The sequence below is a fragment of the Hylaeus volcanicus genome, chromosome 7, assembly GCF_026283585.1.
Source record: "Hylaeus volcanicus isolate JK05 chromosome 7, UHH_iyHylVolc1.0_haploid, whole genome shotgun sequence".
Classification (NCBI taxonomy): domain Eukaryota; kingdom Metazoa; phylum Arthropoda; class Insecta; order Hymenoptera; family Colletidae; genus Hylaeus; species Hylaeus volcanicus.
Window position 1 is genome coordinate 12,246,400 of NC_071982.1, and position 24,132 is coordinate 12,270,531.

The 24,132-nt window shown below is 39.4% G+C and overlaps 1 protein-coding gene across 2 annotated transcripts in view; it reads right to left on the minus strand.

The window, feature by feature from the left end:
• LOC128880023 (uncharacterized) overlaps positions 1-24,132 on the minus strand; it is a 678,051-nt gene that overhangs the window by 582,265 nt on the left and 71,654 nt on the right. The window lies entirely within an intron of this gene.

A 24,132-nucleotide genomic window follows, 5' to 3' on the forward strand; every position in this document is an offset into this window, starting at 1 on the left:
GTTAGATGAAACGGTAATCGAGTTGTTGGGGAATTGAAACAACGCAAATCGCAGATGACATGAGGATTGGATAAAAAGATTTAAGCTGATTAAATTAGTCTATCACCTGGAAGAAAGGAGGGGTGGGATATATCGGAGTAGATGAGAAACAGTGATGCAAATTAATTGGAAATTACTTGGGGATGATATTTGTTATTTTCATGGGATGGTCTATATTTTTATTTGCGCACTCGCAAGAAGATGTTTTAGAAATAGGATTTTCCAAAGGAGACTTTAGGGGTTTGTCGAATGACATGATCTTTATTTTTTAATTCTAATCATGTGTACTGTCATTTATATTTAAGTATATGATAATTAAAAGTGATACGATATAAAATATATGCACTATTATACTATATATATACATATTTATTATGATAAGCATATAAATATATAAAATATAATCAATTATAAATATGAATTGAATATCATTTTTAATATATTTTATGTTCAATTCTAATTACGTGCACTATCAGTTAAATTTAAGAATATGATAATTGAAAGTGACACGTTATAATATATACTGTTATAATATGTATATACGTATCTATCAATTGTAAATATGAATCGAATATCATTTTCAATATGTTTCATGTTCAATTCTAATCATGTTTACTATCAATTAAATTTAACAATATGATAATTGAACGTGATACATTACAATGTATATGTATGTACTGTTATAATGTATGTACGTATCTATAATGATAAATACATGAGTATATTAAAATATAATCAATCGTAAATATAAATTGAATATCATTTATGTTTCATGAATAAAGTACCAATTTTAAAGCCACTTTAAATGGTCAAACTATAGGAGATTATTGTATTTATCTTGGGGATGAAGAATGGCTGGCGCATGTCAGAAAACACTGGTCCGCGAATTTACCAAGTTACATTCCATGGTTATCAATCTTATAATGCAAATCGCATTTGTAAGTTTCGTCGCCAAGTGAATTCGCGGCTATCGATTCACGTTTCCAGATCTCAGCGGGAACTGAACACGTAGATGTCAAATTAGGTTTGTAAGTTTCGCCATCAACCGAATTCGCAGCTATCAAATCACGTTCCTAACAAGGAAACATCGCAAACTATCGGACGCTGATTTTGATGGAACTTTGCGCGAGCGTTCATTGGTCCGAGCCCGAGAACTATGCCTATATTTTCATCCTACTGCTTCCAGAGTCGTATTTATGTCGCTCATTAATTGCAAAAGACATACTAGAAACAAATTTTTCCATTGACAATTTAATTAAACATTTCGCTCCGATTTTACTCTAATTTAAAAGATACTAGGAACCGTGCAAGTTTGATTTAAAACAATATAAAATTGTAAGTCATCTAAGCTTTATACATAAGCAGAAACATTATAAAAGGAAAATGTATTATTGAAACGGGATTAAGTAAAAAATTATTTCAAATCATTATGAGAATAACTCCTCGGGTCATCTGAAGTTCAATATATCACGCATATTTAAATTTGTCTATCAACTATAACATTACAATAATTAAAATACCCCAAACCCTTTAAAAAACAATGACCTTAAAATTCCATAAAATAAGACCTTCAGATAATTTTCTTTTCTATCACAGTATGTCACCTCCGAACCAGCCACCTTCATCATTAAAAGCAACAAAGGAATTTTAGGCATCCTCGAAGACTCTCGCTGTATATACCAACCATAAAAGCTCTCATACAGGCAACCATCGTCCTCGGAACAAGCAACGTCAAGCGAAATGCTCCGAGCTCGCCATACGTGCATTATTCAAGCTGACACTTGCGCAACGCTTAGCGTGGCCAGGTCCTCCTACGGGCAAGAATGGTCCGCGAAAAACAAAAATCCGAGAGGACAAGGATCCGCTCGCCGCGACGTCGTCCAGGGGAGGAAAGCTGGAAGGAAAACTGGGGATGTCCAACGGGGACGAAACGGACAGCGCTACGACGACGACTACGACAATGTCGCGCTGATGCTGAAGGAGGAAATGTTATTTCTTTGGGACAGTAAGTGACAGCTCGAAGGACATTCGGAGATACTCGTGCCAGAATGTTGCAGCGACGGCTACACAAATCCGTTGAACGCCGACGGACGAATCATCCCGCGACCGAGAAAGTTGGCCGAGGAGGATGGACAGCGACGAAACGAGTCGTCGGAAATCATGCTGTTACGGGGCTGAGCCGGGAAATGGACGATAGTTGATCCTTCCTCGAGATGTCGCGACGGTTTAAGGATGGATTAGTGTCCGGGGATGAAGGACGAGGTTTTCAGAGAATGGAAGGACTATTGGAGGGGACTTTGGACTTTTACGAAGGCTGGACCATCGTTCGATTCGAGGAGGGTCGCGAATTACCCCAAAGTTGCCAACTGTACAATTCGCCAAGGCAACGTTGCCTCAATTACTATCATTGGCAACATTGTCTTCTTTAGATATTAATTCGAAGGAAATGAATAATAATCCAGACTTTTCACGCGATGTTTGCACGTATCTTGAAGACTAAGAAAATAGTATTTGTTAGTTATGAAGCGAGGTAAAAATGGGGAGGTAAAAATAGGTACTCTGTTGATTGAGGTCCATTTTTCGAATTATTACTATTGACCAGAAAGTTTGTGTCAATTTTTCAGAAAAATTCAGGGGCACATTTGAATTTTGATATATATTTATTGGGTTATATATTGAGTTCTATTGGTACCATTTTCTTCCACAACCTTTTTACTCTTTAAAGGATGTATACATGTTATTTGTTTTTAACCATTCTGATATATTCAGACCTATACCGAAAATCGACATGAACATTCTAGACAATCCAATCTTATTATCAAATACATTCGTAATTAGAAGATTAGAAGAGTAATACTATTGAAAGAATAATAATAAGCAAAATTTTATTGCTACCAAACTCGTATACATAATATTATAACGTAACATAACATTATAACATAACATATATAACATAATAAAATTCATATGTTATAATGATCATCAAGTTGAGGTCGAGGTTATGAAATATGAAGATTCGTTCCAATGGAGATCAGGTCGAGAACCTAATAAGATTTTTAATGTAACATATAATAACAAAATGACGATTATAAATATTTTTATTTAAACTAGAGTTCTGAACCTACAAACAACAAGGTGTGTGCCTATTATGTCCATAAACGCACCCACGCCTACGGAGATCAACGCATCATCTCAAAAATACGTATCCAATGCATAAGACGTTGCCTAACCTTTACACGGCGCGTTTCGTGCGTATTATTCCTCGCTGAACGGTAGCCGGCGCAACCAGTTTTGGCGTGACAATAAATTCTTCATTCCGATCTACTTGTTCCGTCGCGCGTGTCCCGCCATGCGGAACCGTCCAGTTGTACAGTCAATTTAGAACGGGCTGTGCCTTTTGCGGTAGATAGAGGCAACCTTTTTAACCGTGCTCCGTTACGCATAATTTACGTTCATTATCTTTAATGGGCGGGCTATTAAGAGGGGCGCGAGTAATAGTATGGCAATACCACTAATGCTTCCGCTCCTCTTACTTTATACCCCCTCCCTCCCTCCCTCCCTCCTGCCCCGTTCTTTCTCCTTTCCCCTTTCGCCTCGTTCTTTCAGCCGGGCGGTCGTTTCGCCATTTTTCTGCCAGCACGCTTTAGAGGTCCGCGCGAAGCAAACGATGCCCGCTGCCAGGGGAGCATTACTCTTCGCGCGGAAGAGCGCAATAATCGGTACGAATGATCGTACCCGCCGAATAAAAACTATTTTTTACAACGGCAGGAACCGCTCCAACGTGTAATTCGATAGGAATCGATGGACGATCGTTTTTCTTTTCTTTGTTCATCGATGTCCACTCGTTTCACCCGCGATAACGACCGCATAAATCTCGCGGCCGGCGTTGTGTTTTTTTTTTTCCTCTGGCCCGAAGCCGGCTGCAGCATTCGCTCAATCGAGTGATCGATGGACCGGGGACGTTACGACGTCTTTGCTTTCGAAGATCTGAGATGGTATTTTCGAACGAAGGTAAACCGTTCCATTAGCGACAGTGTAAGAATTTAACCCTCTATAGGTCTGTGTAACTTTCTGGTTACGTGATAGTATATAGTTGTATTACCAAATAAGTTTAGTTTCTTCACGATATGACGTATACGTCTTAATTGTATCATTTCTCTGATAATCAATAAGGATGTTGAAGATGATCGACAGCATCATCGCCCTGATATATCAAAGTAAATGTTAGGTTGGTATGTATACGAAATGTTGTTTATACAAATGAAACTCTACCTATATAGAACTATTTTTAATCAAAATAGTTGTACATTTTACGTTGTACATTTAATTAAAATAATTTTCACGTAATTCTATGTTTTTATTAATTTTGAATGCATTTCTTCTACTTCGTTGCAATAAGATTCTGCATTAATTATGCAATCAGGGGGTAGAAAATGATGATGAGTAAGTCAGTTTTCTAATAAAAAACCACCAGCTTTGAATTGTTAAAATCAGCATTGAATTATCGCAACATTCGCATAACCTTCTTCAAAACCTAAAACTAAAACTAAAATGTTTTGCTTTGTAGCAATTTTCACCGCCATTTTTACAAGTTTATACTGATTTCAAGTATTCTAAACATCTTTGGTATTTTAACGGGAGTGGCTCGGAGTATATTTCTTCCTCTTTAACACGATTACAATCAATCGATGACAGAATAGACTAAAATGAATGTTATTGGCCCGAATGTTTCAAACGCTAAAAAAACGACATTTCATATGCACCAACCTAACACCTTGAAAGTTGCCCGCAGAAAAAAAATTCGGCAAATAGAGGGTTAATTTAATAAAAATAGATATATCTAACTACCATGTAAGATTGTTGACTACCACGTATAGAAATTATTTAGTTTTCCAATCGAATTAATTGTACACAGTAATCTGCTTCCTAATGTTATCGATAGTAATAAAAACCCCTTCTTTCTCCACCGTGCCACAGCAACAATCTTGCGTAATCTAATAAAATGTAGAACACGACCACGGAATTTCCGAATATATTCTCGCAGCCGCCTCCAAGTATCTGAAAAGCGGCGCAAAAATCGTGCCTGGTGTGTTTTCCCGAGCGTCTGCCTAAGGAAACTCCAGCACGGAAGTGGTTAACGCTTTCACGGAAATTGATTCTACATCATGCATTTTGTATTCGTCCGTGTAAGTATTCCTCGATGCAAAACGCATTTGAAATCAAGCCTGTGATCGATTCCACTCCCCCCCCCCCCCCCCCCCCCCAACGACGGCTTGCCGTTTTATCACCCGAACGAAACGTTTCCGTCTCGAAAGCAACGATCTTCCCGCAATAAGTAATATCGCGGCGCCGCGGCGTAAAGTTCATAACGCCGCGTATGCTTCGGTAACTCTCCATTCGGTCGACGTTCGCATGGTCGGGGAACACTGTCAAAGGGTAAACTTTATTCCACGGCATTCCTTTTGCAGGGGCTCCGAGCGAGTAGGATAATCGAGACTCTATTGTGAGCTACTAATAATATTAGCTTTCGGGACATGCCGCGTTTTGCATCCTGTGCGCTGGTAATTCGCAAACGCTGCGACCCTTTAAAGATCTCTGATACCGGGGAAACCTTAATCATGATGACGCGCCATCGACAGACTTACCAGCAGTATTGCTATTAATTGGTAATTTGCGAACTCGTCTGAGGTGTTTGCGAATTCTTTGAAATTTGGTGTGTACGATTTTATTTTATCCAATGTAGTGTACGGCATAATTTAGTACAATACATTGATGTATAATAAAGTGAGATACAATGCAACGTAATACAATGTAGAACTGTAATGTTGTACATTATAGCACTGTATAATAATATGTAGTACTGTGTGATACAATCTAATACAGTATAACACAGTATTATATAATATAATTATATAATACTAGCCATTTTTGTATGCAATGTAATGTACAATATAATTTAATACAAAACATTGATGTATAATAAATTCTACATACAATGTAGAATTGTAACATTGTATATTATAGCACTGTATAATAATATATAATACTGTATGATACAATATAATACAGTATAACACAGTCTTATACAATACAATTATATAATACTAGCAATAGTTGTATGCAATGTAATGTACAGTATAATTTAGTACAATACATTGATGTATAATAAAGTGAGATACAATGTAACGTAATACAATGTGGAACTGTAACAGTGTACATTATAGAGCACTGTATAATAATATATAATACTGTGTTATACTGTATATAACACAGTATAACACTGTATTATATTTTATCAGTCAATATTATATCATATCACACATTATTATACTGTATTACATTTTATCAGACAATGTTGTATAGTATTATATTATATCAAACATTTATTAATACAATTATTATTTCCATTCCACCAAAAAATACGATTTAAAAAACTCATTTGCCTAAATTGTACCCTCTAGGCTATGATATAAAACGCTTTATAACAAATTAATTTGCACTCTATCAAAATTCAACCTACAACAACCCCAAAAAACAAACACCAATTTCTAATATTAATTAGACACCCTTTGACTGCAAAGGGTGTATATATTTCAACGCATATACCAAAATCCAGTAACGAAACAAAGTCAGAAGCCCTGCATAAACGAAATTTTTAAATTTCTCGAATCAATTTTTGCTCATTAATTACTGCCTCTCAGGAACTTTGTTTTCTTCGATCTTCACAGTTTCGTACTTGGTATTAAGCACCAACTGTACAGTTCATGTAGAGGACGATCGAAGAAACCCCGATTCTTTCTACCTCGACCTTGAACAATTCTTCGTTGCGAGTAACAGCGAGCTAATCGTCAGCGAAACATTAATAAGATCTTTAGATATAAGAAATTCTCGGCGATGAGAACCGTACGTAGAAAACATGCAATCTGGCGCTCTCGTAACTCGAAAGGTACACGAAAAGCAAAACGTTTCCTTCGAGATCGCGCACGAAATCGACTTGGAGCGAGAGAGAGAGATATATATAGAGGGATGGAGGCGCGTATAATATACTGATTTTCACGTTCCATGTGGGAGGATATATTCGCCTCACGTCCGTGCCAGATTTCCTTGAGTTATATCGGCAAATGCGGAGGAAAATGTGTTGTTCGGAACGATGTTGCCTCGCTAGGACAAATTTTTCACGGCTGCACACTGGCATAGGAGGTTTTACGCTCGCAGACAGACCGTGCAGCTTTGTCGCGAGCCCCAATTTATTCTTTGATTGCTCCATTGTATGTTTGCTCATCTCGTTTTATGTACTCCCGCGTAAAAAACGTGTACAGCTGGAGAGAAGAAGCGTTATCAATGATTCAATGGGAAGTGGTATCCTTCCTCGGGCGAAATCGTTTGCGAGCCGAATCGTAACGTGTGCTTTTTGTTCTTTATTCTTTCTAGTTTTATTTGACTATTGTATAATTGTACGAAAGTGTCATAGTATAGTCATAGTGCTCGAATAGAAAGACCTTCATTCTAAGGAAATTTCGGTACCTTTAATTTCAAAGGTCAGATCACTGCAGAACCGACAGGACTACAGAAAAATGGTCCTCGATCAGCAGAATGCCGAGCCATTTTTACGACCCACATAAGTAAGTAAGAAAAATTATTCTCTTGGTCTCCAAGATACACGTAAACATTCTACAAAAGAGAAAGTCTAGAAGTGCATTCGTTCCTTTGAAATTAATTTCAGAAGAAGGCTGCAACAAATTCTAGCAATCATGCAAACTCTTGTAACACAGTGTACTTTCCAATATAACAACCGGCAGGAACAAAACAAAAATGACCGGCTGACTAACAACAGAATTCTATACTTTTATTATATTTTTAGCTATTTTCGCCCCATCGTTGTCAAAAGAAACGAACGTTAAACAATGAAGAATGCGATCTTTTACTACCCTCGCCAAACAAACACCAACGAAACGCAATTACTTCCCATCGTGGCCAGCTGTACCGAACAACAACGCAATAAAATTATCACTGTACGTCCATTGGCCAACATTTCGCGGCTACTTTCCGCGCGCAGGATCATCGAACTCTATTAAACGCGTGTCCTTTCCACCTAAACGACCTAGCAAATGGCTTTCGCCGGAATGACAACGCGAAAACCTTCCTCGTCGTCTTCCGTCGCTCATTCTCGCGTGTTTACTTTCGCGGAACAGCTGACAGACCGTTGGTAATCTTCGTGTATTACACAAGCGATAGTCAGACTTCGTAAATGTCTCGCGGATGACTGATGGACGCACGCCACCTGACTATGCCAGGTATACTACAAGCAACGGGTATTTTAGTCCTTGCTAACAAGCCAATTCGATATATTTAGGCACACTACGCCATTTGCTTTAGATCATATTCAGAAATAGGTACCACGAGATCTAAGAAAAGGAAGGAATTTCGAATTTTGGACGTGAATGGGCGAAGATGAAAATGTGCAGAATACGCGCATTCCAAGGATGTGTACATAGTCGACATATAGTCATCATAAACAGTGGATTATCATATATGGTAATCGTATATAGTCATTATAAAGGGTAGTTGCACATAGTCATCATTCGTAGCCATCGTTATATATCAGGACGTCTTAAACTTTTTTCATTCACGACCCCATTTATGGTTGTGATTTTGTTCGCGACCCAAGAAATATAAGATAAAGATATGTAAATACTTTGTGATGATTCATTGATTAGGTAACAATATATATACATATGAAAAAATACAGTTTTAGTATCTGCTTAATAACATACAAAAATATAAAATTAAAAATTGCACAAGAAGTTGTAAAATTGTATTCATTACAGCTCCAAAAATTATACACCTTATTTTTCATCGAAACTGCATTTTTAGCAATAACATAAGTAGAGGAGAATATTGAAGAGAATATTAAATATTTTCCATTAAAATCACGCGACTCCAAGATTTCCATACACACGTTTTTCTGGATATCCCTCGACTCTTCTACTAGCATCGAATAATTGACAGACCGCGTGGAGTACACGGTCCATTGCGTGAGCAATATTCAATATTCGCTAATGTTTCGCGAGTAGTCGATGCACGCCACCTGACCGACGTCAGTTCGCGTCACGTTCCGAGGTTTTAGAACTAAGCTTTCGCTTCTTTGGCGTGACAAGGGTCCATTACCATTTAGATACGTCGTTCGCTCAGCCCTAGGCAGGAATTCCAATTCATGACCAGCCCGAGTAAATTACAGGCGGAACGCTTAACGTCCCGTGATATATCACAATTGGCCGCGATGCGCCGATGATGACCCTGTCAATTCCTGAGCGACTCTTTATAATTGCGAACGGATCCTGGATTAGAGTATTCCATGTATATCACGTGAGACGAGTGACCGAATGATAGTGTGATAGACATCTTGAAATATTGATTAAGTACGGAGCAATGATAGTTCGCGCATTCTACTCTGTCGATAAGACTCGGTAATGTAAAAGACTCGATCGACAAGGCGAGTGAGTCTACTAGTAACGTAAGACTCTGTCGATAAATTCTTTTACTGATTAGGATTTTAAATTAACGAGGCACGATCTGTGTTGCCGACAAAGGGCGCTGCATTATTGAAAGAGCATTTCATCTTTCTTTCAAGAAGCAAATTTCCTACTTTGCCAAGAGAATACTGTAAAATTTACGAATCCCATTTTCTCATGTAAACATCTACTAGCCCTACAGATTTATTCCCTTTAATTCTCGATTTACTCAATTTAGGAATGAACTAACTCCCAAACCATCGATTTAAGCAATCGAAACGAATATGAAATGCAGTTTCAATACCATAATTGATCCCACGCAGAGCACAAAAGTTTCGTTTCGTCGTTCGACAGAAGCCTGAGCGCGAAGTCGCTTTGCATTTCCATCGCCGCGGAAGTGACGCTTAAAACAATCGAGGTGTCGCGGGGGAACCTTTCAGGAACGCCTTAAACAATCTTGTCTCGAGCCGCGGAGAGGTAAGGAAGCGTCAAACGACGGGAATAAATTCGGCTGGCTGCGTTTAAGGAGCGATCGGCTGCTTATACAGCGGATCACCTCGTCCATAAACATTAGATAACGGAAATACGGAAAGGAACGAAGGGCGGGAAGCGGGGGAGACCGGCGTAGATAAAGAGGACCGAGCGCTATTTCGCGCTGCAAAGGAAAGGGATCCGTAATAGGCGCGTCCGCGAGAAATATCGACGAGAGGGCGGAATTCCGGAGATCTTATCGCTCCTTAACCTTTGCCCCTTACTTACTTTCGTCCTGGCAACGAGGAGGAAGAGATGCTTCTCGCGATGTTTATCGCGACACTTCGAGAATCCGGCTTAATCCGCGAATCGCTTGTTAGGGTTGCAAAAACCACTGGCCAGAACTCAGGGGATCTACGCGAGACCAAGAAGTATAACTTTCACTTCGATTAAGCCAGAAGTAGGGTAAAATAATGTAAAATGCAAGGAAATGATGAATTTTTAATTTGGAATTGTAAATGAAATTATTTTAGGGTTATTGATAGGTTCATGAATTAATTCGTACGTGATTGGAGTGATAGTAGAGTAGGTATGTAAGGCTAGTAGATGTTTCCTGGGGAAAATGTAGTTCTATATATTTGTTAATTTGTTGTATAGTGTCTTGAGAAGCAGTAAAGAATACCATATTAATTTTAAGCCTTGATCAAGGGGTGTAGAAGTACCAAGAAGGCTTTGCAGGAAACAGTCATATTTTCGGTCATTGATTGAAGAAACATTGTTAATAATTAATGTACCTATTGTCAGAAATTAATTTTTAGTTATTCTAGCTAACAGATATAACGATATAGACAAATTTCTCACGATCATTGTGTTCGATGAATACTTATTCTGAACCGTGATTCTTATTATAATTTAATCCAAGACTCAATGTTGCTATATGCATTGCAAATATTCGATTAATTCGAAGATGTATATTCATTCATCTTTAGATATAAAAACTGTAAAATGTAAAGTGTGTAAAGTGTAAAGTGCGATTAAATTCAGACTAGCAAGGACAACCCCGAGGATCTGTGACTAGTACTAGTAATCCGTAAAAGAAAAGAAGTATCCAGTACATAATTAGTTTTCAAAAAAAATTAATTTTTATAAATTATGTATTAACAGTTATACTTAAACAGTTTATCAACAGTCTGAAAAATTTTTAACATTCGAAGCATATTAAAAGATAGTATAATCAACAATGGCCAAAATTTAATTTGCAAATGTCTCACATCCACCTAACGTCCAAATACCATCCACAATCTTCATTAAGAGTTATTAAAACTGTTTTTAATTCCTCTATTACTATCCAGAAAAGTAATTTCTTTCTTAGCATACCCACGAGAAGCTAAATCTTCTAATTTTCGTAGATACGGAACGCAAAGGAGCACCACTGGTTACAGCTGAAAAGATTAGGAAAATCACGTCCCCGGCCACGAGCCCTACTTAGCCGTCAGCAAGAAAGTTAGATAGCCCGGGCGGACGCGCGAGTAAATAACAAGCAGGAAGAGATATAGTTGCACGTTGAAGGCCGTAATTAAAATCGACTGGTATTTACTCGTGGGTAATGAAGGGGTGAACACACAGTTCGTCTCCGTATCTACCCACTGACTCACGATTTACTCATATAGGTAGACGCAACGAGGGTGCAGAACTCGAACAACCCGGTGGCGTCTGCCACCATTCGCGTATCGTCTAACAAACCCTCGAGATTCGATTGCAGACTATATAAAACGATAGTAAATGGATTTTTTAAATGATCACCTTCAGTGCGCCTTTAAGGAGAATCTAGAGCTCTATATGTTGTATTTCTTTCTTTTTTGGAGCACTAATAGGCGTATTAATTGCAAACTTTGTAGATAGAGTAGAATAACGACTGGTAGGGTAGGATAGTTTGTTGGTAATGTAATGTATTCTGTCGGTAATGTAATACATTCTGTCGGCTATGTACTACATGACTAGCTAATGTAGAACCCTCGTTGGCTATACGCAGATATATTTAATCGTATTTTGTCAAGCATTAAACATTTCTTCGAGCATTAACAATTTATTCAGTTACAGTAATGATAAGAAGGGATCTTATGAATCTAAAACTGAATCTCAAATTTACTTAAACTTTCATGTGAAATAAAAATATTTCATACATTCCCTACCGTTAATATTTGAATAAAAACCGAAATCCTCAAGCACCTTCTAGAAAACCCGTTCCATCCTTCAAACCGCGTCAGCTCCTGAATCAGTCCACGAGACAAATTTGTATGCTCGTTATCGTCCTCCCCACATTTGTCCCCCTAGCATGGGGGAATTTCCTTCGAGATTTCCATGAGATCGTCCCACTGAAAGCAATAGAGGCCCGCGAAATCGGCAATAGAAGATTTATTTGGCCGCTTACTGGAGAGGGGCAACCCTCTCGAGGGGAGACGAGCTGCGAGGAAAAATAACACCAGCCCTTTCGGTATCAATTTCACCCCCTCGAGCCGCTAGATAAGGGATCAGGTAAATCGCGCTTATTTCGTCTTCGGGGGTACGGTAAATCCTGCACGTGCGTGCTGGTCGATCGTACACGAGCGTCGTGCACGCACGCATGAACGCCTGGGATGGAGCGGAAATGAATGCCGCAATTAGGATTCGAAGGAATTACGTTCCGAGAAATTGTAATTGTTGCCACGCGCGCGATAATGTACCCAGGTGTTGGTTCGTAATTATACCGCCACGCCATGCTATTAATGATAAGGAGATTCTTATCGTTCTTGTTACGTAGTAGGATCACTACCTGAAGGTTAATCAATATTTTAATCAAGTAATAATTAATCCAAATAACACTTGGAAAATGGAGTGCTTCAAATTATCTACAGAGCGACCTGCTGCATCGACCAAACGTTCTACGTTACCATCTGGACAACTTACTGTATCGACCAAGCGTTCTACATTACCGAATGCTATCGAACGAGCACTCTAGCTTACCAATCTGTGAGATAATACATGTCCAAGTAACAGCCACTGATGGTTCAGTCGGCGTCGATGAGGCCTTAACATATCCAAACATTATACAGTACTAATTATATTAGATCCAAGATCCAAGTAGTACTCTCGTTTTATTCCAAATACCTACTTTGAAAAATGACTTGCTTGGACTTCTCATCCTCACATAGCCTTAATCTCATAACGTTCGACTTTCCTTTTATTCTTTATTCTTCTGGCGCTTTAATTACTGTCAAATGAGGACGGCTAGCGAACGTCTGCCATTTTCTTATATTACAGGAGACGAGAGACGTGCTAACGGAGGGGTAGTCTTTAATGCAAATCGGCTTAAAGAGTTCACCGCAATTGGTTAGCCTGGACGAGGGATGCGAAATAATTAAAGTGTACCCTGCTCCTACATTTTGCACTTTTAATTCTTGGTACACGTTTTCGAGCGCATTTGCATCCGTTAAAAAGACTTCCTTTTTCGCGTGTCCAGCAAGGGCGCAGTTGTAATTTTTCGAAACGCGCGGTACCATGTTCTCTTAATTTCCCGCGCAGTTCATGGAAAAGGGCGGTCCTTGCAATACTCGGTGAAACTTCCCTTCGGTACCTATGTCCCTTATTTTTTTATTTTCTCCAGTTCCCCATTCGTGTCAAAATTCATTTATATTCCACGTCGGAGACGAATATTAGTTTTGTCAGAATATTGAAAGAATTCGGTTTGGAGAATATTATTATTTTATCGTGCGTTGTGTGTTGGCGTATGTTCTGTCAGTAATTGTAAATTTCATACGAATTGGTTTGGGTTGTATATACATATTCTTTTTCATAAAGATGAAGCGACAACTTGTTTCGCCTCGTCGCTGTCTGTATAATAGTAGGATATAAATCGATTTTCATATCACATCACCATCACCTCTATCAAATGAAACAATGCCTCAATAATTCAAAATACGATGGACTCTAAATTAACTACCTCCTAGATTGCCGTTGCGTCCATCAAGTAGGATAACGGCTCAACACACACGACCGATCCACAACCCCAAGAATCAAGGAAGTACGAAAGCCAAATACGAACAAAACGAGCTACACGCGTACACTCTCATCGGGAAACCTACACGCGACGCGTACCGAGACGGAATTCGAGCCACGGCAGCCAAATTCGACGTCTTTAACGAAGATCCGAAATTGGCTCGTAAGAAGACAATTGGACATCGGCCATTCCGTTGAGCGACATCGCAGATGCAGCAAAAAGACGCACGGTTACGCCCCGCGGACTTCGAGAATAATAGTTGCCCGTGAGTCTCCTCCTCTCTCTTGACATGACAGCCATTATCAACTCGCCGGGAGTACTCTTCTAGGAAATTCGGCCTAGAAACTGGCACAAGATCCGGAATAGCCGGTTCGCGACGTCGCCGTGGCGATTGTTTAAGTTTTCCTAAGTCCAGGTCGTGGAATCGATTGTTATTGCACGGGGCTTCCGGCACGCCGCGTTTTCGTCTTTGATATTTACGCTTCGATCCAATTTGGTCGCTGCACGCCGGCGGAAACCCTTTCGTGAAGACGCGCGAGATAGAAAATCCTATCGCGCTCTGTGATCCTCTCGGAAGATTTGCAGAGTGATAGTAGAGGGGAATTAAGTTTAACGAGCAGAGGACTGTCAATTGAATTGTTTTGAACAATCCTAAGCTGAATACTGAAGACACAGAACTCTGTCGATAAGATAGTACGTTTCGTCGATAAGGTTTGGTAATGTAGAACCCTGCCAGGTTCAAGAATTTATCAATAGAGTGTTCGAGATTACCAACAGAGAGATCTGTTTTGTCGGTGGAGCATTCTGCATTACCAAGACTTATCGACAGAGCATTCTATTGTATCACAGAGCCCTAACGACAAAGCACTCATCCTTATCGACTAGGTACGCCTTTCCACACCATTCTATATTATCAAGCCCTACTACTACTCACATTATTCCCTTTAACCAGTCAGCTGTGTCTGAGGACTATATCTGTTATGAAGAAATGACAGTATTTTGTGTCATGACGACTATATTCATTTATATATGTATATATATATTAAATGAAGTCGGCTGGACGATACAAGAACGAAAATTCTATGTATGGAGAACGAAAAGGAGTTCGTGCAATTTTATTTTCTCGAAACTATCCGATTCATGTACACACTTTCGTAGGTTTGTGTGCGTAAGTGGTGGGGATAGAAACATGTGGGGCCGAATCTGGTATCTCCGAGTCGCGATACGAGTACTTGTATACGTACGAATGAACATTTGGACGCGGTCCTGGTTGGTCCTTGATGCACAGAGGATCGGGACACTAATATTTACGCGAGCCTCGCTCCACGCTCGGTCGAGTCGGTCGGCTGGCTACGCGCTCACCTACACCAGTCGTCCTCCCCAAACGAATTACAAACTCGCGGCTCCTCGTCAGAATTGCAAATGCCGCACGCCGGGGGTATATTTTAAAACGAGTGCTTCCCGATAATAGCTTCGGCCCCCGGAATTTCATCGGCGCGAATCCTCGAGCGGGTAACTCGCGGCACGGGGACCGGCAACGTTTATCGAACGAGGAAAAACTGGAAAACTTGTTTCACGATTTCACGCTCGCCTTCTTCTAAACGAAACGAGCTGTGGCCACGTCTCACCTCCATTTTGTTGCACCTACCGACCATATTGTCGACGGTGGGTAGGACTAACTGGTTATGAATTTCATAAGGTGTTAAGGTGGTCCTTTCGCAACTGTACTAGTCAAAACAAAACTCAAATATAGAAAGTATTAATAACGATATATTTTCTATAATAAAATTCTTAAATTATTATGTGATTATGATTTTTAATAAAAAAAAAATAGTAATTGATACAATTACAGGTGCAATTAGTTTTTAAGTATTATTTTATTCAACGTAGCAGTTGTGAAATCGAGTGAGAGAGACTGACGTTTCGAAGCAATCATGAAATATAACCATGTTTATATGCGATGTTTCCACGTTCCCGAGACAGAAATCTCCATGAAAAAATATCGTACTCGACTTCTTTTTCTAATGCATATTGCTCTGGTACTAAACGGGCAAGTTTGACAAAATTGAAATACGTTATTCTACATTTATTAATTTACTTTCCATTCATTTTTGGTTTCGATCTGTCTTGTACAAATTGTTTTACCATCAAAAGTATCATACAAAGTTTCTTTTTTTCCATCGGCTACCATAAATCTCCTGTCAAATTCGACGAAAAATCACGAAATGCAAGTGATCATATCTAACAAACTAAACGGTAAATCGAACCTATAGTTCGGACAAATGTGTATTAAGATGTAAATATGGGTTTTCAAAGTTATGAGACGATCTGATCTGTTGTCACTTTTGCCAAACCACCTTAAATATAGCTATTATAGAATGTGATTGGTTTACACATGGTAAAATAGTTGAGTATAATGTCGAATTGCTTGAAAGTAATTAAGGGAATCGTAGAGAAAGCATAGAAGTACATGATCGGTAAAGAGGCGTACTCTGTTGGTAATGATACATTCGGTCGATAACAGTTGGCAATAGACTGATTCATATTACCAGCAGAGCGACCTACTGTATCGACCAAACATTCTACACTACTGAATAGTATCTACAAAGTACTCTATCTTACCAACCAGTAAGATACATCTATGATTACATCTATTATACAATAAGATGTATCTATCGGCGATACATTTGTCACTGCAATTTGACATGTGCGATTAAATCCATCTCACATATACCCTTCTAAGATTGTATACTAAACACCTAAAATGGAATAACGAAAATATGTAAAGACGTCCCAATTATGCATGAGTATCTGAGTCTATAGGCTTCACTCTGATGAGGATTAAACCCCAAGAGGCTAATTTTACATTGTGTAGCTAGCCTACACCAAAATTCAAGAAGAAAATTGGGTTAGAAGAGGAATTAATAAACGTAAAATGTCCACAAGTGGCTCCTGCTGTCAGCAGTGGATAAACAAGACAACACTACAGTAATTCCGCGAGGAGACTTAAACAATCTTCAAGTAACAGCGATGACTTCACCTCACGAGGGGTTATTTAGCACATTCGCGGTGAATTAGTCTTTTCTCCGCGAATTATAACGTTGAATGTTTATACACTCCTGACGAGAGACCCTCCACGCGACCGACTCTTCAAAGTGGTACCGTTAATTTTAATGAAGAAGTACGCCCCCTTCAAAGGCCCGACCTCGCTTTACTTAGCCAACGTAACTCTTTTTCGTAACCCCGTCCTGGTCTTCTGTGCGTCCCTGTGTGTACAAGCCCGGTGTGAACGCGGGCCGAATTTTCTCTTTTCCTCAAACTCGCTCTCTTTCTGTCTCCTCTTCGAGGCTCCTTCCCTCACGACGTCAAAATGCCCCGAAATTGGACGACGTCCAGAAAGCGACTCTGGCCACCACCCCGAAAAGCCTCGGCATTCCTCCTTTTTCCTTTTCACCAGTCCCTCCCTTCCTCCTTGTCTTCTCTCTCGCTGGCTTTCTTTTCCTCTTTGTCCCCCGACTATCAATTTATCCCCGCATTCTGGCCTTCTACCTTTCTCCACTTATTCTTTTTCCAGGCTTCCGTTTCGCCGTTACGAGCAGCCAACCGCGGATAAATTATTGTTTACTCCGTCTAACGCGTCGTTTCGCTAGCTTGGTTATTATTTGTTGCTCATAATATTTGGGGGCAGCTAGCGGTTACGAGAACAGAGTTCGAATTTAACAGAGCAATCCTTGCATGTTCATTCTTGGCGAAGTAATATATTTTTGGAATTTAGTGTGGTTTGTTTACGAGTTGGTAACGTAAGACACTGGGTCGATAAGATAGGCAGCCTGTTGGTGATGTAGGGCATCTGTCTATCGATAAATTCATCGATCAATCAGGGTTCTGCATGGCTGAACTTACCGACAGAATACGCTACATTGTCGATGCATTACTCAATCTTACCGACTAGGTACATCTATAATTTATCCACTTGAATATGTGTGTTTAGAATCACTGTCACTGTTACAAACAGTTTTTACAATACAGAGACTTTAACCTACAATATCTTCTGAGGTATTAAGCTAAATTATGTATAATAATTTTCAGCGTTTAAATTACCTGATTACCAATGATCTGTAATGTATTAATATAATTCTTCTTTCCATACTAGATTTTAAAAAATATTTTTGTATCTCGTGTCACTGAAGAAGAACATGATCCGACGTTCGAAAGTTTTATTAAAAAATATTTTACGTTTGTTTAAGCTATAATCGGACTCCCTGTTTATCTTCACAAGCATTACATATTGTTTACTGTGGAGAAGCCTCGGACCACCCAGTACTCAGGGCTTATGGCAGCTGTGCGTATTTCTGGAAAGCATCTCCACATGGTATTGTGTCGGGGTGCATGTTTGGACGTTCCTTTTAGTGTGTTGTTCATTTGTATCTCTATCTGTTTTACAGCTTTTCGGGAAAAAGGCAGTAAACCCTTTATGGCAGTCGTCTGCTTCCACATCGAGTACGTTGCACTCTGTGTTTCAGTTAAACATATCAATTGGCACGATGATGTTACTTTTATTTCTGTTATTCCCGTAGTCTAATGGCGTTTAGGTCTCTATGCGTCGCTGGTGCATTAAAATTGTCTTTAAACAACGCTGTAATTTGTTATTATCTTTAGCTCACCCCCTTCCACTACCCAAATCTCAACCACCTCAGCTACAATTACAACAAAACTTTCATCAGAAGTTAAAAAGTTATCGAAATAAAATTTCCCGCTCGTAAACATTTTCATAGGAATTTTATCAACACTTTCACGTGTTAATGAATGCAGAGGACTCACTTTAACTTCAACTAGTACGCAATTTAGTTACGTTACCGTTGCGCAGTAGTTATGAAACAAAACACAACAAAAAAAAAAAGACACTCATACACACAAGGCGAGCGTTTCAAACAGGTATAAAAATTGGTCGCGCCCGGGATAAAAGGCTGATTTAAATTTAAGAGGGGAGGGGGGGAGGGTGGGGTATATTGCAGCATGGCCTTTTTTCCGTGAACCGACGGGCCGCGTTAAAATTTATACGACACACGTTTTCATCCGAGAATATCGACAATCTCTGACACGAGCCCGCTCGCCACCCCTAACCCCCCCCCCTCCCTCTCATCTCCGCCAAAAGCCCTCCCCCCGTTCCTTTTTTTTCGCGCGACACTTTATTTTCGATAGAGAATTTAATACCGGGGCCGGTGACGCGTGCCGTGCAACGAACCAGATTTTTAATTATGAACCGGATGACTTGAAATCGTCGGAACAATATTAAATCTGGAGCAAACGTTGCTCCAAGCGACGCGAACATCACCCCGGCCAGTCCAAATATTAATTTAGACATATTCTTTTTCATTTTCAAACGACCATTTCGCGCGACCACGTCGCGATACAATTAACTGGGAAATTGTATAGGAAAATACGGCGTCGAAAAATCGTTTCGGTCGCCCTTCTCTCGGCTGACGTTCCCTTCGAGCCCCTCCCTCCGTAAATGGTGGTGTACTGTTGCGCGGCGGAAAAACGTGAAAAATTAAATACAAAAGCTTTCACTACGCGTTCGATCGATACGGGTGACGTGGCTTTTACAAGAGAAATGACGTTAATTCAAAAAATAATACGTTACAACGGCGATTGGTGAATTTTCGACAGAGGGGAAAGTTTCAGCTAGTTTGGTGTACGGTTTTCAAAATATTTACTTTAATAGAAATACTGGTAACGCTTGTGTTGGAGGGTAAAATTTCACAAAATGTGGGTGTAGCGTGCGATACTTCGTTTGGGATTGATTAACGTCAGGGTTTCTTATGTTACAGAAAATTGGGATTTTCGATTGGACACCTGCTCTTAATTAACGTTGACACGGGTGGAAAAACCATTCAGAAGATGTAAAACTCTGGTCGAAGGACATACCAAGAGAAATTCCTGCATTGCCGGCAGAATAGCCTGCCTTATCGACCAGACGTTCTGCCTTACCGAGTCTTATCGACAGAGTGCTCTACCTTACCACTTAAGTCCTACTGCAATTAATTCAGCTAGTCCTAGAATTCTCTCGTACAAATGAACATTTTCTAACAACAAATTGGCAGAAACATTCTGCAAACTGTGCTTCAATTTTACATACCAGAATCGCACGGAAAAATTCCCAAACATAATCAACATTTCAATTCGCCTGGGTGTTCCATCTTTCCTCGCGGCTTTCGCTATCAGTGATCGAAAATTTCGCACGCGTCGAGTTGACACCTAGACAACAAGGATTTCGCGAAATGAAAGAAGGATTGTCGACGGCACAAAGCGCGAGGAATATGAGGGCTTGGTATGAAAATACAAAAATCTCCTCTCGCGGATAGCTGGGTTGTCGCAGATGAGACGAAATATCCAATGCATTTAAATAAAATTCCCCGTATATATCGAGATCGACTAAGGGGTTTATGCGAAAGCGACTCCAACGAAAGGTGCAGCGCACCGGAATATTGAGTCGGGCTTACGACGTAAACGTACTCGTTTCCGATTTCGCGGCCCCGCCCGATACATATGAAAAGACATTCGCGCCCGGAGAGTTGCCTCGAGAGGCGAACGCGTCCGAAAAGTAAAATATTCCCGCGACTCACTGCCGCGGAAAATAGAATTCCCGATACGTCAAACACACAAAACAGTGCATCGTTCATCGATCCCCCCACCATTTCGCGACTCCCTATTCGCGTCTCCTCCAGGCTGCTATCTGTATTCTTGCTTCGACAACTTTGGCTTAGAATTTCTTCAGGGATGAACAACCGCGTGCTCGAAGAATTTATAACATTTTAGGTATTTATTGAACTTGTGCGAGTTCCTGAGAAAAATGCAGGTCGTAGATACTTTGCTTTTATGTTGGAAACGACAAAAATTTGTATTTCGCGATGTTAGTACGCGGGATAATAAGGAAAATGTGGAGCCTTTCTTCAGGGTTGATTCATCAAGTAAGAAGGAATCGAATAGTCATTTACCATTGTGCAATTCGAAGCTTTGTTACGCAGATATAAGAAAAAGTGTGTGGGTGTGATTCTTGGCCATTTGTATCCCAGTCAGCTGGGGAACTTCGCATTGTTAAATGGAAAAGGATTTTCGATTCGTATTAGCATGAAGAATTTGATGTCTTGGGTACCATGCACCATAAATTTCTTAGTAGAGTGTTTTAGAAAATATTGCAAATTTTAGACACCCTTGCTTCCTGTTACTTTTAAACCATGTACAGAAATTTAGTATAAGTATTAAACTATCAGAAAATTCTTTTTTTATTACAAACTGTCTCTAAATAAAGCCTCCACCTTCAATTGAGCTTTAATATTTTTTACTCAAATATTTGATTTGATATCCTCGATGTAGGAGAAAACAAACTAGAACAACACTTTATACACAATTATTCGGTCAATTTCTCATTTCCTCCTAGATAAACCCACAGTTTTCCTTCAAACAGAATCTTTGCCACAGTATATTCTTCTGGCACGAGTATTCTGTTTATGAGAGTACCTAGACAATTTCGCATGTGTAAACAAACTACTGCCGTTACCAATAACCGGAGAGGAAAGACGCAGTGTGCGCACTTGTGTATCGTGAGCTTGCGTTTCGCGACCCCTCGTGAAGAAGCTCTCATAGCCGTTATAGATAACACCTGTTACCTTGACTCGAGCTCGAGTCGACCTGGCTCTCTCGCCCCGTTTCAATTCGACGGTCCTCTAACTGCTCGAGCATCGCTTTTACATATCGCGACGCCACCCCCGTCACCATTCTTTCGTTTATGTCGTTTAGTTCGTATCGCCACGCGTTGATGTCGCAATGAATATTTTGGTGAAAATGGTACTGTGTTTTTATTACTTGATTTCAGGGCACCCGTGTCGTGTAAACTAAAGAAAACAGCTCTTTAAGTATATAAAAAAAGTGATAAATAAACGAGTGAATAATTTGGGAAAGGAGTAAGTGAGTATTAAAAGTTGGTCCTGGTTATACCCTTGGAAATGGACACATTTCTTTGTCAAACAAGAAATTATTAAAATATGTTTAAAAATGGATTTCTGAGGCTGGTAATTTTTTAATAACTTCTCGTATTCCCCATCTTGACATAATAAAATTTCTGAATTTTTCTATTCATCTGTTCAATTTCTAAAAATTCCCAAAGCGTCTTTCAAACAGAATCCCTCCCCTTAAGGAAACCATTGTTATATTTATAATATATAAAGAAAAATGAATCGCTGTCGCTGAACATTTTCGAGTACTTTCTCCGATGTCTCATCCTAAACGTAATAAAAATTGCAAAAATTTCTGTACGCCCCTTTAATTTCTACAAATTCCCAAAAAAGCGCGTGGTAATCTTCAAACCAGAATCCCTCCTCTTAAGCAAATCATTATTGTACTATCTATAACATATCAAAAAAATACATTTCTGACGATGGAAATTGTTGAGTAACTTCCCCAATGTCTAATCTTAACATAACAAAATTCCGAAACCTTTCTGTTCGACCCTTTAGATTCTAAAAATCCTCAAAGTAGGGCGTGTTGATCTCTAAACCAGAATCCCTTCGCAGGTTTGCTTGTAACTCGGATTATCGAGACTCCGCGGCAGGAAACGTCGAACAAAGGTACAAACTACGTACATGCGTACTTCTATCGAGGAACTTTCCACACGATCGCCTCGCACACCTGGTCTGCGCGCAATCCACGGAGGAAACGCGAAACCCCAAAGTTCTCCAGGCCCGGTGTAAACGAAATTACCGACGCTCGATGCTGTTCCGTGAATAGTTGGCTAGTAGGGGCTCGTTGAAAATTAGATCTTTGTATCTCCGTGAATTATCGAGGTTATCGGGGACGCGTCGACCACGGGCCACGCCGTCGACGACTGCTAGCCCGCGCGAGATAACGAATCGCGATCATGCATACGTGTCGCGTTTAGATTGCGAACCGAAAGTGGCCATTAGAGCTGGGAAAAATCTTTTTTGCACCAGCTTCCACTCGACGTGTCCACGAAAATATACGCGAGGGAGAGGAGGGTGTAAAATAGAGATTTCAGATAGTCGATGGACGAAAGATAAAATGGGCGAGCGAAATTCCTCTGCCGTGAGTGTTTGAACTGTGAAATGGGCGAATGTTCTATAAATCGTGTTGATTATTCGAACGATGCCCAAATAGATACGTGTTTGAGTACTATTTGAGTAGGTGCAATGCATTAATTTTTAAATTTGTACATTTTGAATATATAAGATAAATCAAGATTCAATTTTGCACACCTTTCCCGTGAATGTTTTATAAATTTATAAAATCTATGATTTCCAAATGTCTACATTTTCATGTATTTAATATAAACTAGTTGACTGTATAAATTTTAAACATTGAATAGAACCTTTTTCGCGTATTTGATACGAACTTAAAAATGTTGAAGTTTGCTCGCTCCTGCAATTTTTTTTTTCCCCTGTCTGTTTTATGTCTTGCAATTTTTGTATGTAGATATAAATTTATTGAATGTACAAATTTCAAAATCTTGCACAACTTCTAAGGGATTTTTTTATATAGTTACAGAAACACCAAGCTAAACTTTAAGACTGAAATGTCGAATTTTGTCTATCCTAATCATTATTCCTCTTAATACTAATCAATTTGCATATTGTCTACCACACTCGTGAGTATATTGCAGATATTTATGCAATTTCATATTGTCACAGATACAAACGATGAATTAAAATAGAAGCTTAAAGTTTGCCTTATCTTCTAAACAGTCTAACATGCAGTTTAACGTTGACATTTTATATAATTTTGCATCTATTCATATTTTCAAACATTTCTCCATATTTCCACTTGCTATAAATGTATGAACACCCTCCAGTATATTCATGACCTAACAGTGAGTTCTATGGGAGCCTCTAACAGTCTCACACGATGTCCTACCAAATTCTTAACGTTATTCTTAACATATCTCTCGATTCCATGATACGTTCTCTTATACGTTCCCCGTTTCTATTTTTGAGATTTCTTCTCGAATCTGCATTTCTTCATTTCCTTATACATTATCCCATATTTCCATTTGCCATAAAT